Source organism: Athene noctua, chromosome 8 (genome assembly GCF_965140245.1).
Source record: "Athene noctua chromosome 8, bAthNoc1.hap1.1, whole genome shotgun sequence".
In the NCBI taxonomy this organism is placed as follows: Eukaryota; Metazoa; Chordata; class Aves; order Strigiformes; family Strigidae; genus Athene; species Athene noctua.
Genome location: NC_134044.1, coordinates 9,021,474 through 9,036,725, shown reverse-complemented (window position 1 = coordinate 9,036,725; position 15,252 = coordinate 9,021,474).

Genomic DNA, 15,252 nt, shown 5'->3' with positions numbered 1-15,252 from the left:
ACTCCTTTCAGTCAAAGAAATTTATGAGATCCTTGAAATACTTACAATCTGAACATAGTTCAGGTTAAAGGAACAAGGATAAAAATCATTGAGCTATCAGCTGAGTAATAATATGGTTGAAGGTCAAAGCTTGGCATTAACCAATCTTTCCCTCAAAAATACTGTGCATTTTCTGCCTCCCAGCAAACATTTTGTTGTTCTGGCACCTTTGCACACTGGGTCATGAAACAGGTATTTTTCCAGAATGTACAATTTCAATTCTTAAGCATTATCTGAAAAATTACTTGCATCTAAGAGCTGAAAGTCTCAAGTGTCAAAATCAGAGTGGAAATGCCATAACACATTTGAACAAATCAAAGGATTGTGTGATCTAATTACGCTAATCCAAACACTGAAAGTTTATTAAAACAATTTAATAAGGGGCTAAAATTTTTAGACAGCTAAACAGGAGTTCTGTCTAAAAATAAATCCACAGGGTAGAATTTATTAGAGAAATGCTTAACAGAGGCAGGTCTTTCCATAAAGTCCTTTTAAAAATCTCAGCCTAACCATAGAATTATCACTTAGATGTATTGCAGCTTATTTGCCCAAGTATAAAGTCAATGAACTTATACTATATTAAAACTGCAAGAACAGAAATGACCCCACAATAGCCCATTAACATTGATATTTTACCTAAAAATTTAAACCAGGAAACATTTCCCCAAAATGTCAAGTTGACACTGCACAGTTAAGACTTCGATACCTGCCCAAGAGACTAATTCTTCTGTTCCAAATTTCCCAATTTCAAACATGCTTAAAGTTAATTCTATCTTCCACTAATCTATTCAGTACAAATTCTACAGCAATTTGTAGAGTCTACAACTGTCTGGAGACAAGTGGGTTTTCTCAATTATTGAGCCACAATGGCTTGCATCACTCTTCAGAATGACACCTTCCGTTCATAATCACTTCTTTCTTGATACATGCCTGTGTGAATTCCAATAATATGAAATGTCCAAGTCCAAGTGGGCAAAAGGAATAGCATCTACAGATATCCATACCCTTTGGCACTCTATAAAATAAGGCAAGTCTTGATTACAAAGTAAATGCAGATGGTTCTTTACCAAAAAATATTTGTCAATCCACAAATCTTTAACACTTTTTATTTTTATATTTATTTATTTGTGCAAAATAAGCAAGTAATAACAATTTCCTGTGATAAGGCAAAGCTATAGCCCACACACACAGAATTTTTAGCCAGGACTTGTGCCCGAAAGAAAAAGATTCCAAAGATGAAGAATGTTTTCTGAAATCAGCCCATCCAGTGGATGGAAAAGGAGAAGAAAATTAAGAAAAAAGCCCCTTCTTAATCTTGGAGTAAAATTTTTTTTCAAACAAAATATCAGAGTCATTGCTATCTCCCCAAAACACTCACAGTATGTGGCAAGTTACACCAGAGCATTCATATGCTATACTGACTGCTGACTTCTTTGAAGGTTCTGATGCAAGAATTAGGTAGCTGCTCCAAGAAAACAGCTAGCTGCTCTCACATAGTTTACTCCAAGGAGTCATCATCCAACAGCAGTCTCATGTTCATCATTGCTGAAGTAATTTGTCAGAAATCCTGAAGTACTGCAGTTTCCAACAGTCACCATCCCAACTCTTTACTTCGTTGATAACAATTATAACGGGGAAAGGCATTTCTGTGCAGTTCAGTAGTTTCTGGTGAGCTGTTCCAGAAACATCTGGCATAAACAGGATCTTATGTGTCATAACCTCCAAAATTCTATCTAAATGCTTTAGTATGCAAGAGCAGACCAAAAAAAAGAGCAGTAACCTGAACAGTCTGAGAGATAATATTACTATGGCAATCTATATCTGCTGGTGTATTCAAAGGTCATCTAGAACTGAGGAACCTTTTCAGGACAAAAAAATAAGCAAATATAATTTACAGAGAATGTTCCCTTTTATAGTACATGAATACAGCTAACACAGCTAAAATACTCAGCAGATAAGGGAAGAGAATAAGCAAGGTTTAATGTCATCTTGCAAACATCCTACACTAGATTAGAGTTCCATGAAATGGTTTGGTTAAAAGCCAGCTCACTGACATTTTTCCAAAAAGACTTTGTCACACAACTCATATACAAACACCACATCCATGTTCCTCAATAAGATACATTTTTCTGACCTATTCTATATTAGGACTGACATACTCACAATTTATTGTTAATCACTACAATAAAGAACCAGCTTCAGCCATCACTGCTAATAGGGGTTTGGCCATTCATAGTACTCTTGATAATATGTTTCAGTATTACAGTTGCATACATTCTAGAGACAAAATTTCAGAGTTAGGTTCAATGAGTTGATAAGAACAGAAATATTTTTCAAGCAATAGAGTTAAATCATAAACTAAGTATCATACCACACGTCAGTAACAGTCATTTGGAGCTCAAAACTCTGTGAAGAGCATTCCCATTTACGTATGTATAGAGAAAAACATAGTGAGGTCGTAAGAAATAATGAGCAGTCATAAATACATTGAATATTATTTGGTGGGAGCATGTTAGGTGGGAGTCTAATTATAAGAGCTGCTGAAGTGGAAATGAGAATTTGCCCCTTCTTTCAAAAAGAAGGAAAAATAAATCTTTTTGGACTGTACAAATTTAAGGAAGATGTTTTCATCACGACATTTCTCCATTCTGTCTGCCAAGGGGGAAGCTGGAAGCACTTAAAATTCAGTGATTTTGTTCAGGTGCCAAAGTATTTGGATATAGCTAGCCTAGAAATGAATAAATAAGCTGTAGGATCAACTTTTCAAATTATTCCACAACATCTAATAGAAAAAAAGATAAGGAAAACAAGTCTCTATATTTTCTTGGAATGAAGTTCTTAAGTATTTTATTTCACAGAAAAAAAATCACTGTTATCCAAATTCTAGCTACCTAAACCAGTGGGCTGATGTGTTATGTCAGTACCAGCCTTTTTACGTGCTGAAACCCAGTTTACCTTGACAGGAAAGCTGTCTGCAGAACTGGACAGACATGTAACATGTAAAAACTGTTAAGGAGCCAGGAGATCTAATCTATGTGAAAACCTGCAAGCAAAACACTTGAATTTACTATCATCGTTTTATCATCTTCAGTATTGGACTGGAGTTTGAAACATTAGTTTGAATATTTAGTAGCTATGAGAATAGAAGAAAAGAAATGACCCAAGAAAAAAATAAAAATACCATCATTTTGATCAAACTGCTGATTAAACACTACAGAAGATATTTGCATTTATTATGACAATTTAACTGTTCCTACTAGCTATTTATGTGAAGACTGGCCTACTCACATTTTACATTGAACAAATGCATACCTTTTCATCCGTTCAGATTTTCCTCAGGTGCAAATATATATATAAATAATTACTCTCTTTACAAAGACTGTCAGCTGATCGAACAACATTGTTAGTGGCACTGTTCCGATTTCAGAGGATTCATTTAATACCCCAGCACAGATTTTACATTAATTTCATTTTTTCTTTTCCTACCTCTTTATACTTTTATGGAATTCTCACAGGAGACGTTCCAGCCCTATTGTGTGCTGCTGCACTCCAGCTGCAAAAGGGCTGGGATTGGTGCCAGTGTATGTGAATACTTGGAGGGTCACAGGGTCAGGAGAAATTGGCTGCTTCTGCTCTTTCACTCTCAGAGAAACTGCTCCACACCTCATCACTGAGAAATACACCTCCCACGACCACTTTTGCCTAATGCAACCAAAACACACCAGGAGAGAGCATGAGGTACTAGAAGGCTGAGGTCACATTCCAATCAACCAGATGTTGAAAAGGCAAAAAATACCTTTAGCAAGACCTTGGAAAAGTAAAAACATTTATAATAATTGTTTGTAAAGATATGCTTTATTAGCCATTGGAGCAAAGCCAGGGCAGAAAAACTGACTGTGCTCAGACATGACAAAATATTTTATGTGTGTTAATGCCTAATGGTGGCAGATTTTCCTGTTTGTTTACTTTTAACAGTTTGGAAATAATGACCCCAGAAACTGAATTATTTGACTCGATCATACAAGATGCACAACAGAGACAGCAATGGATGTTTACTCACATTCTCCTGTCTCTTCCTTCATTTCAATCCTCCACCTTCACTGTGGGTATTTCCTTAGACATAACCCACTAGTATTTATGCTGGTAGTTTCTCCTTTGGGTAGTAGAACAGGATCTCCATGTTTATTCACGTATTTTCATAAAAACAGTGCCAATGAAGCACAGAAGTAATCTGAGCAGATTTATATCCAGTGACCAAGTGCACTTGAGTCTATTTATTCTTCACTTTGGTGAAAGATAAAAGAATCTGTACTAGATTAAAGGAATGTGGCGCCTTTCATTTGGAACACTTGGAAGAATATTTATATTATTTCCACTGGCCCATTCTGTTGGCTTTTGCCTACAGCATTTAAATGGATGCATTTTAATCATACTGGCATATCCAAAATACATTTTTCTTATGTATTGGATCTCATTAGCATGTATAATCCTCTCAGATAAGTCCACTGGCTTTTACATTCTAGAAGGCTCTCTGTATAAACTCATTGGAAACTTTCTATTTTTGTTCAGATACTTCACTAATACTTAACAGTCAATATAAAACCTTTATTTTCCTGGACTTCCATCCAGGAGGCACAAGATAACGTTCACATTTTAGTAGTATTTTTTACTTTTGGTTTATTTTCAGTTTGATTTTTTTTTCCACTAATTTAGTTTATTGAAGACTGAAGTTGCTAGGTTTGGGTGCATGTTTCTTAATACAGTGTCAAATGCAGCTAGCTGCTAAATGTATTTTTTTAATGGTGAAGGGAAATATTTAACACTATTTAACCAAATACCTGCATATATTTGCAACCACAGACAGAAAGAGACAGATTTCTAGTCACAAAGCATGGCTATCTGGTAGACTAAATGTTCACAAATGTTAAAAATTGAGCAAAAATTCCCCTGGTTACAGCTTCCAGAAGGAAAGGAGTTGGATACAGCAACATAATTGCATATGTGAGGGCAGGGACAGTGAGGTGAGGTTTATTCTTAGAACAGTAGAATAAAAGACAGACCTTTTTCCCTAGATTGCGCATTTTCCTTAATTATGAGCGTGCCACAGGAAAACCTGTATATAGAAATGAAACGAATGCTACAGTAATGAAAACACATGTATTAGTTTGTTAATGATGTAATCCACAAGCAAGGCAACATGCCAAATCCATTTCCATGGCTCAAAGGGCAAATGCTCTTGGAGGGTTGACTACCTCCTCAACCTACTTCCAGATTAATTTTGCTTCTCAGCTACCTGGCTCCAACCGTGCTCTGAGCTCATTCTCACAACTGCAGAAACATCTGCATTGATGTCAGACTGTACCACTTCTCAATTGGTTATCCCCAGTTTTCGACTAGAAGTTACTAATGCCCAGATGTGCCAAGGGCAATCCTTAGGCATTTCAGCACAGTCACCCTCCTGACTCTAACTGGGGCTGAAGTTTATTTGTACTTCACAGCCAATTTTGCAGTGTGATAGATAAAGGAACACTCATGACATTAACTACACCAGTTCAGACATCAGCACAGTAATTTCTAGTTGTGAAACAGTGACAAAGTTCATTGGAAAGTAGCACCTTGAAATTTAGCTGTTTTTACCTGCACATGTGATCTCACTGTTAGTGACAGGATAGTGTCCCTAGTGAGACCATTAGACTTTTTCTGGTATGGTATTGTCAAATTTTAATCCCTAAAAGATAGATCAAGAAAGAAATTAGAGGCAGTTTCTGCTCATTTGAAAAAGCATTACAGAAATAACATACAAATCCAGATCCAGGTACATCATCTGAAATTTAAATAAATAATGAAATATAAAGCATTCTGTCCTACACTGCCATGGTCAAAGTATAATAGCAACTGCTTGCTTACTGTAAGATGATTTAAGTTTATGCAAATCAGATCTCTATACAGGAGCTTCAGAACTTCATAATTACCTTTTCCCCCTCTACTAGCTTTTAAAGATATCTTCAGAAAAGACATATTTCCACTGTAGTTTACATGAGTTTAGTTTAACAATTCCCTGTCATTTTGAAATAGTTCAGCAAGACAATGATATAAAAGCCAGTGGAAAATAAAAAATTAAGCTGCTCAAAAAATTTTTGTCACTTAAAAAGAGGGTTATATAAGTTACTATATGAAAAAAGCTAATCAGAAAAGCAGACGTATCCTATCCTTCTCCCTATATTTCTGGCAAGTTGGCAACTGCTCAAGAGTGGTCAGAGACTGGCCTATTTCTCAAGGAGCTCAGGAGATTATAAAACTTTAAATCATAATCTTAGGAAAATGCCTGAAGCAGTTTTTTTTAAAAGATCTTCCATGGGGAGGGGGGGGATAGGGATGGATCATGGGTGGGAAAAAGGTTCTGCTCTCCAAACTGGCAGAGAGACTGTAAGCAATGGTTTGAGGAAAGCCTGAGACATCCTACACTGACAGGGACTCAGTCAACTCTGAACTTCTGCCAGAATAAACGTATTTTATCTGGGAGAGAAAAGAAAAAAAAAAAACAATGTTGTTCATGAGCAAAAGTAAAGCAGTTCTCTTGGTTTATGGTACAATTGAGTTCTGGTCAGTAAGAACAGGCTGGAAATGAGGTGTTGCGGGGGAGAACAGCTTAATAGCTTTCCAAATTTCACATGTCTGTATGAACACTGGAGAAAGCCCTTAACGAGATTGAAGAGATAATTTCGAAGTGTTGTTCATACTACGACCATAATTTCCTCTTACACGGGCAAAATCTAATGCAGTGGGCAGGCCAAGCCCATTGACTCCAAATGATTCAGCTTGTTAGGGACTGGCCCTATATTTAAGCATTGCTTTTAAGGATCTACCTTCTTTAATTCAGTCCCTGCATTCAGGAGAAAGTACAACAGCCAAACTTTGCTTACAACTTTGCACCAAAAATGTTTTCTATCCTATTGAGCAGTTTCATGCCAAATAGCATTTCTTAACATTGTTTGCAGGACCTGTACTACTACAGTGTTTGGAAACCAAGTAGTTCATGAAATCTAGATCTTAATTCCTTTGTGTGTTAATGCCCCCTCTGAAAAAAACACTTGAAAAGCCTCAAAAGATCAAAAGCTTTGTGAGGTTAAATAAACTAATGAGCATTCTTGGTTACCATATAAGGCATGGAGTCTTCTTTTGGGACATTTTACATTAAGTTCCTTTGGTTTTGTTGTTACTAATTCTCTTAGCACACAAGTTCTCAGCATGAGACACCCACATAATCTGTTGAATGTTAAAACATTATTTTAACAGATAGAAAGAGCTAGTTTGGCCTTTCACGTCAATGTCTAACACTAAGTAGTTTTAATTAGAACAGAACGGATAAACATGAATATTCATTACTAGTTCTGTTAATGTTAAAATCATAACATATAGACTTCATAGTATGGGATATAAATACGCACGTTCACTCCTATCTAGTTTCCACTATGTGTGGCAGTCAAGTATTTTGGAGTAGACAAATACAATTTTGGCATCTCTTCTTGGCTTCAGTGTGGATTTGCATAGTAGAAACAGACACAAGCAAGTAGGAGGGGAGGAGTAAACTTCTCTAGAGTGTTACCTTTCAATGGTCTTTACTGATGCTAATATATTTCAGATTATCCATTGAGTTGAAAGTAGGAAAATAAAACAGGCACATGTACCCTTACATTATTTCAAAATCAGTCTGTTCAAATCCCTGCATCCACTCAGGAAACTTCCCATTTCTCAGGGGGTGGGGGGGACAGGCGGGGAGGTTGGGCACTGCAGGAAGTGCAATATTGAAGGGAAAATGTACCTATATTACAGTAAACATTATACCATCTGTACCGAAAGGAGGGAGAGAAGGATGAATTTTCCTCTTAATACCACTCACAAACAACTTGTTTTACAATTTCAGCCCAAATTACAGTTATCAAAGGACCCAGGGTAGCCTGCAATAAACCAGTTATAATTCTATACAGTTGCTCAATTATATATCATTTTAGTTTCTGAATATTTTTTAAAACATTAAGATAATGTCATCCTATCAGTTTGTAAGATGTCATAAAAATAAACTGATTGATGCAACAATAGACAAAGATTTTCCAGGACAGACTTCTTATGATGCTGGAAATAAAATAGTCAGGATATTTATCTTCTTCTAGAATTAGTGTCACTGTTATGTAAAGTTCTTTGGAAACAGCAATAATAAAAAAAGTTTGCAGAGGAGTTTATTTTAGCTCTTTCTCTATTGAAATAAAGAATGTTTATTATCTTTTTTTCTGACTTATCATCCAAGATGATAAACCGAGTGATGGTTTTCCTTGGTAAGCCCTTACTTATGTTCACATTTCATGGATTAGTATCACTATAGGTTAAGTAATAACGATCAGAATTTATGATAATAAATATTTTGCCAAGTACTTGAAGATGAATATCTGAGAAGGTTAAAAAGCTGGAAAAACAACCCAAACCAACCTCTTCACAAAAATTCTGCCCTCATCACCCTCACTTCACAAAACATCACTATATCTGACTGAGGTTAATAGTTTCAATACTATTTTGTCTTAACATCCACATGTGCTTTTTGCTGTCTCTGTGACATTAAACACCAACAACTTCCTATACATCTGTGCACATAATGCCGTTAAACAAGACTGCCCAGTCCTCCTGCAAAGGAGGGAAACGATGTACCTCTCACAGAATACTGTGAAGCCTCATTGAAATACCTTAACAAACTGTTGATGACCAATGACAACCCTGATGATTTCAGTCAGACACAGGTCTTTCTAAGCCTTTGAAGAACTACCTCAAGTTCATTTTATGTCCCCCGTTCTGATAGTTTTAGCTATGAGTGATATAGTGCAATAATAGGCCACAGAGATGGGTATAGAGAGTATACTTTCCTTGGTCAGTCTCCCACATATAACTTCTTAGCTCAGCCAGCAACAAATAATTGCTTTCATTCCACTTTCAAGGAAAGGTTGAACATATTCTTTAACCAAAACATCAGTACATGTCTGAGTATTCTATGTAATCTCAACCCTCTTATCAAAAAAATGCTTTATGTGTTGGGGCATTAAAACATGACAGAAGTGGAAAAGTAATCAGAGTGCTAATTATAACCCACTCTAGTTTCCTTGTCTGATAGAATTCTGGTTAAATTAGCTATATGAAAAATGCACCTAATGCATCTGGCAGAGTGAGGTTTAATACAATAGGTCTGTACACATTACATTAAAAAATGCAGAAATTTATTAAAAACCTCTGCATCACTTTGGGACAAATCTGTAGGTCTCCAAATGTATAGGTTTCTCCAGTGACTTGAATTTAAGTTTGGCTTGTTCTTCTGCAAGCATCTTATTCATCACTGATGTTTCAGACAAATTACATGAAAAGAAAAGTGGCATTTATATTTATTTCTCAAATACACTGCAAATATGCAACCATGGACTTCTCTAAAATATACCTTCCTTTACAACCTCACAGAACTGGAGTTGGATGCAACTGTTCTATACTGCCACGAGTTCTTCAGAAGATAAATAGAATATCTCAGGCTGGAAGGGACCCATAAGGATCATGGAATCCAACTCCCTGCTTCTCACAGGCTGACCTAAAACTAAACCATATGACTAATGGTGTCTTCCAGATGCTCCTTGATCTCTCACAGATTTGATGCTGTGACCACTTTTCTGGGGAGCCTGTTCCTGTGACTGACCACCCTCTCATAAAGAACCTTTTCCTAATGTCCAGTATGAACTTCCCCTGTGCAGCTTTATTCCATTTCCTCATGTCCTATTGCTGGTGACCAGAGAGAGGAGATCAGCACCTCCCGCTCTGCTGCCCCCCTTGAGGAAGTTGTAGACTGTAATGAAGGCATCACTCAGCCTTCTCTCCTCCAAGCTGAATAATTCAAGTGGCCTCAGATGCTCCTCCTGTCTTGTCCTTGAGACTTTTTACCATCTTGGTCACCCTCTTCTGGACACACTCTAATAGTTTGTTGTCCTTCTTATATTGAAATGCCCAAAACTGCACACGGTACTCAAGGTGGGACTGCACCAGTGCAGTGCAGAATGGGATAATCACCTCCCTCAACCAGCTAGCTCTGCCGTGCATGATGCACCCCAGGATACAGTTGGCCCTTCTGGCTGCTGGGGCACACTGGTGACTCATATTCAACTTGCCATCAACCCAAACTCCTTTTTCTGAGGGGTTGTTCTCCAGCCTCTCATCCCCATTTGTCTGTACAATCAGGACTGCCCCATTCCAGGTGGAGAATCTAGCACTTACTTTCGTTAAACTTCATACAGCTGATGATTGCCCAGCTCTCTAGTCTATCCAGATCTCTCTGTAAGGCCTTTCTGCCCTTAGGGGAGTCCGAGTCCACAGCTCCTCCAAGTTTAGTATAATCAGCAATCTTACTTAACGTAAATTTGATTCTTGCATCCAGATCACTATAAAAAACATTAAAGAACACTGCCCTTAAAATCGAGCCCTGGGGAACTCCACTGGTGACTGGCCACCAGCACATGTAACCTCAGATACTGTAATTCTTTCGGCCCAAACCATCAGCCAATTGCTCACCCGAAGTATTATGGACTTGTCTAACTGTGTGCTGAACATTTTATCCAGAAGGATACCATAAGAGACAGTATCAAAAGCTTTGCTAAAACCCAGAAATACCACATCTACTGGCTTCCCTTATTCAACTAGATGGGTGACCTTATCATAAAAGGAAGTTAAATTTGTTAAGCAGGGCTTTACCCTTGTGAACCCATGTTGGCTGTGACCAATGACTGTTGTCTCAAGTGTTTTTCAATAACTCCCAGAATAGCTTTCTCCATAATTTTACCAGGCATTAAAGTGAGATTTACAGGTCTGTAATTACCAGGGTCTTCTTTCCCTTCTTGAAAACTGGGACAACATTTGCCAACTTTCAGTCAGCTAGGACCTCTCCAGACTCCTGAGACCATTGAAAAATAATGGAGAGAGGTCCTTCAATAATATTGGCCAGCTCTTTTAGCACCCTGGGATGGATCCCATCAGGCCCCATAGATTTATGCACATCCAGCTAGAGCAGCAAGTTGTGTATGTTCATCTGTATTTGTAAAAATAGAAGGGAAGATGTCCCATTGCAAAATAAGTGGTACTGCTCTTTCTCCTCTATGTATCATTATGTTGGACTCCATCACAAGATAGAAGAATTCTATAAATTCCAGGGACTTTTTAAAAATTAGAATAATAAACTCAAATTTGAGTGACAAATATAATGTCTCATATTGAGCTATATGAATAGGGGGACTTGCCAAATCCCCAAAAGTTATCTAGTGTCAAATCACTTGAAGCATCAAATTAAATAGTTTCCAAACTTTTTGGCTCCCTCAGTTGCTAAGAGCTTTGATGCACACATCTAGTGGGTCCTTAGCAAGATCCACAGCAGCTTCATTACCATGTCTTGAAATCTATAAAAGCCATCTATATCAGTTAACAAGGTAGATGGTATCATACTACTAGCTGCCACATGACAAAGCAGCCTTCATCACTAACTACAGCTGATCAGATAATCCACTGCAAACTACTTATTGGATCTAACATGAGGTATCTATGAACAATTTGATTGAAGTGCTGACACCACAGTAAGAGTGGAATTATTGGTTTCTATCTTATTCATTCAAGCAGTAGAATACTCATCCAATTTAGATGATGAAGCCTTGCAGGGCTTTAGAAGCTTTTCAGTTGTGTGTTTGTGTGCAGCTGGGGTATCACACTACGTGCACTGTCTATTAATGCTCTCCAGTATTAACCCTGATACTGTGCCTTGATTTCAATATATAGAGGCAGCACCTAAATACAAACAAGGAGAAGAGAATTCAAATAAGAATTTATATATTCTCTTCTACAAACTGTAAAAGAAAGGCAAAGTGTCCTAAAGTTTGTTTAATTATTTAGAAAGATTCCTCAGGAGAAATAAAAGCACACAAAGGGAGAATTCAATGTGAATGAAAATTGCTGAGCTAAAGTATCAAGAAGTGGCCAGCTCAGGACCTGGCTAAACTTAATATATCACAGTAAATCATATAATCCCCTGTATCTTTATCTCTGCTTCCAGACAATTAGACAACCATACCCCTGGGAGACTCCTGCCCAATGCATAAAATGTTGACACTGTTGTGGTTTAATCCCAGCTGGCAACTAAGTCCCACACAGCTGCTCCCTCCCTCCCTCCCTCCTTGGTGGGATGGGGGAGCAATTCAGAAAGGTAAAAGTGAGAATATTCATGGGTTGAGATAAAGACAGTTTAATAGGCAAAGCAAAGGCCATGTGCACAAGCAAAGCAAACCAAGGAACTCATTCCCCACCCCTCATGGGCAGGCGGGTGCTCAGCCATCTCCAGGACAGCAGGGCTCCATCACACCTAACAGTGACTCGGGAACACAAATGCCACCACTCCAAACATCCTTCCCTTCCTCCTCCTCCTCCCAGCTTTATATGCTGAGCATGACACCATATGGTCTGGAATATCCCTGTGGTCAGCTGTCCTGTCTGTGTGTCTCAGATGAAAGTATCAGTATGGTAATGATTTGTCAGCAAATCAAGATTTGTTAATGACTAGCAGCATTTAATCATTAACCAATTTACAGATTTACAAAATAATTCAGTAAAATATGTTAAAATTAAAATAGTGACTTTACAAATTTGAAGCTGCTAAAATTCATTCACACTAACTTACTATACAGTACTTTAAGTCTATATATATATATACATGCACATTCACAAACACAGTATATACATACACACAGACAGACAAAAGTATCTGGATCCACTGAAGTAAGTATGTATCCACACTCGTGAAAATAACTGTGTATACACAAACACATTGTTAAGCAGAGAGAAAGAGAGTGTGCGAAATAAGCTAGTTCAAAGTTAAAATTTCCCTCTTCTCAAGTTTAAATACCCACAATTCACTGGCGCTCCTCAACAGGCTATAATTGAGACTGAAGCGGGTTGACTTCACCCTGGCCTCCTGTCAGCTCTAATGGCAGATAGTACCTTAAGGTTTTTGGTACCTGAGAGGCATCCCAACTCAGGGGAGGTGCTGGTCACAGACCTGCTGCAATCCAGGTAGAGGTCAAAGGGCCTCACATGGAGTTGCTATTTATAAGGTCCAAGATAATTGACTTTTGTCACTTTTTTTTTTTTTCCACTCCAGCCTAGCTGGAACAATGAAGTATTCTGGTGTCTTCCAACAGTTGCACAAGAGTTTGATGGACATGCAGTTCTGTTATTGTTCTCCCTCGACCACATCCCAGGTACAGGTGTACCAGGCTGTCAGGAGGTGATGGGCTGTTATAACCGTTCCCATGCGATAGTGAGAGCAGCAGCCAGTTTTGTCAAAGGGGCGCTTTAATGCTCTTGTTCACTGCCATTAGCAGTCCATACCTCCCTAGATTGCTATATGGACCAGTAGGGGGTTGGAATTGCACCAAGCACTGAGTGGCCTAGAGAGGAGCGCAGGGAGGAATTGAACGACCGCACTGTGTCCCTTCCACCTTTTTACGCACTCCCATCCTCCTTACTGATGGGATGGGAAGCAGAAAAGGCCTTGACTCTGTGTAAGCACTGCTCAGCAGAAATGAAAACATCCCTGTATTATCAACACTGTTTTCAGCACAAATCCAAACCATAGCCCCATACCAGCTACTGTGAAGAAAATTTACTCCACCCCAGCCAAAACGAGCACAGACACAAACTTACTATTTATGATTCAGATATTATAATATAATAAGTATATTGCCTAAGATTCTTATCAACTGACACATGAAGTGTAGCTTCTTGAATACAGTAGGTTTAAGGAAATAACATGTGCCCTGACTTTAATTCAGTTAGATTCTGTAGGTAGAACAGATTGTATAAACACACAGCAAGCATGTTTTTAAAAGTATGATTTAGTTTTCTTTCAAATATAAGAAAAAAACATAACAAATGGGGGGGAGGGAAGCAGCAACCATAGTACAGTAACTTTTCAACCATAATACCACTGAAAAACTGTATGCATAAAAGAACATATAGTACTTTTTATTACTTTGGTTGCTATCCATCAGGAGATCAGAGCACCAAACACCAGTTAGTGTGATACCAAATCTGTGATCATATGAAAGTACTAGTTAAACGAATAGTTACCCACACTTAGTGAAGTGTTGAATTGACTCACCTAGTATGGACACTGGAAATGTCTGTGTCATGCCCCTGGTGCCACAGGGGTTTAATCAAAAATCAAGTACCTACTTTATTATGGAAATATAGCTCATCTCAGCTTCTATCTGATGAAGTCTCATGACTGAATCCTGAAGCCAGTCAATGAAACAACCACTGAGGAAATGGGATCCCTTAGGAGAAACTCAGTAATGCGCTTCATCAGTAAAGATACACAGAACACCAGTGTAGTGCTGGCTGTCCACACAACTTAAAAGGATGCATTTGTTCCTGTCTGATTTCTTGACTGTAGCAAAACAGCCTCCAAATAAATACCTGTTTATTAATTTCCAAGATTTAAATTGCATTCAATTTAATAATAATATCTAATAATAAAAAAATAGACCACATTCGCCCTCAGTGGGACCCGAGCTCAGTAGTACTATACTGAGAACATGATTTGAGACCTCAAGTTAAACATTTACAGTCCTTTGCAAAGTACAAACTTAAAGTATTTGTCATCAGCTTTAGTCTAGAGAAAGTGACAGTGGCAATTGTTGCCTTGCACATCTATCATATATGCCAAGTGTTTTTCTCTAGGCATAAATTCACAGAAGTACTGGTCTTGGAAAATTTGCTTATTAATTTTAGAACTTAAAAATAGAAAGCAATTGATAGCGAAATATTTTTCAAGGTTTTTCCAATTTTGCCATCTTGGAAGAAAGGAAATACAGGTGGACAGTTCTACTTGGAGGCTGCATGTACTAATTTGTTGATGAAACCAAAGATATATCCTTTACAATATGAACAGTATTTTCTCTTGAAATGATAAAAATATATACTGTGCTGTCATACATAACATATCATATCATTTGTGAAAAAGATTGATAACACACTAGGCAGAAATAGACCACAGTCTTAAAGTCAAATCAAATGAGGAATAAAGTGCTTAAATAGTAAACTAAATGTACTACAGGTCTTATTCAAGAACCATGACACTAAATTGAAAAATAA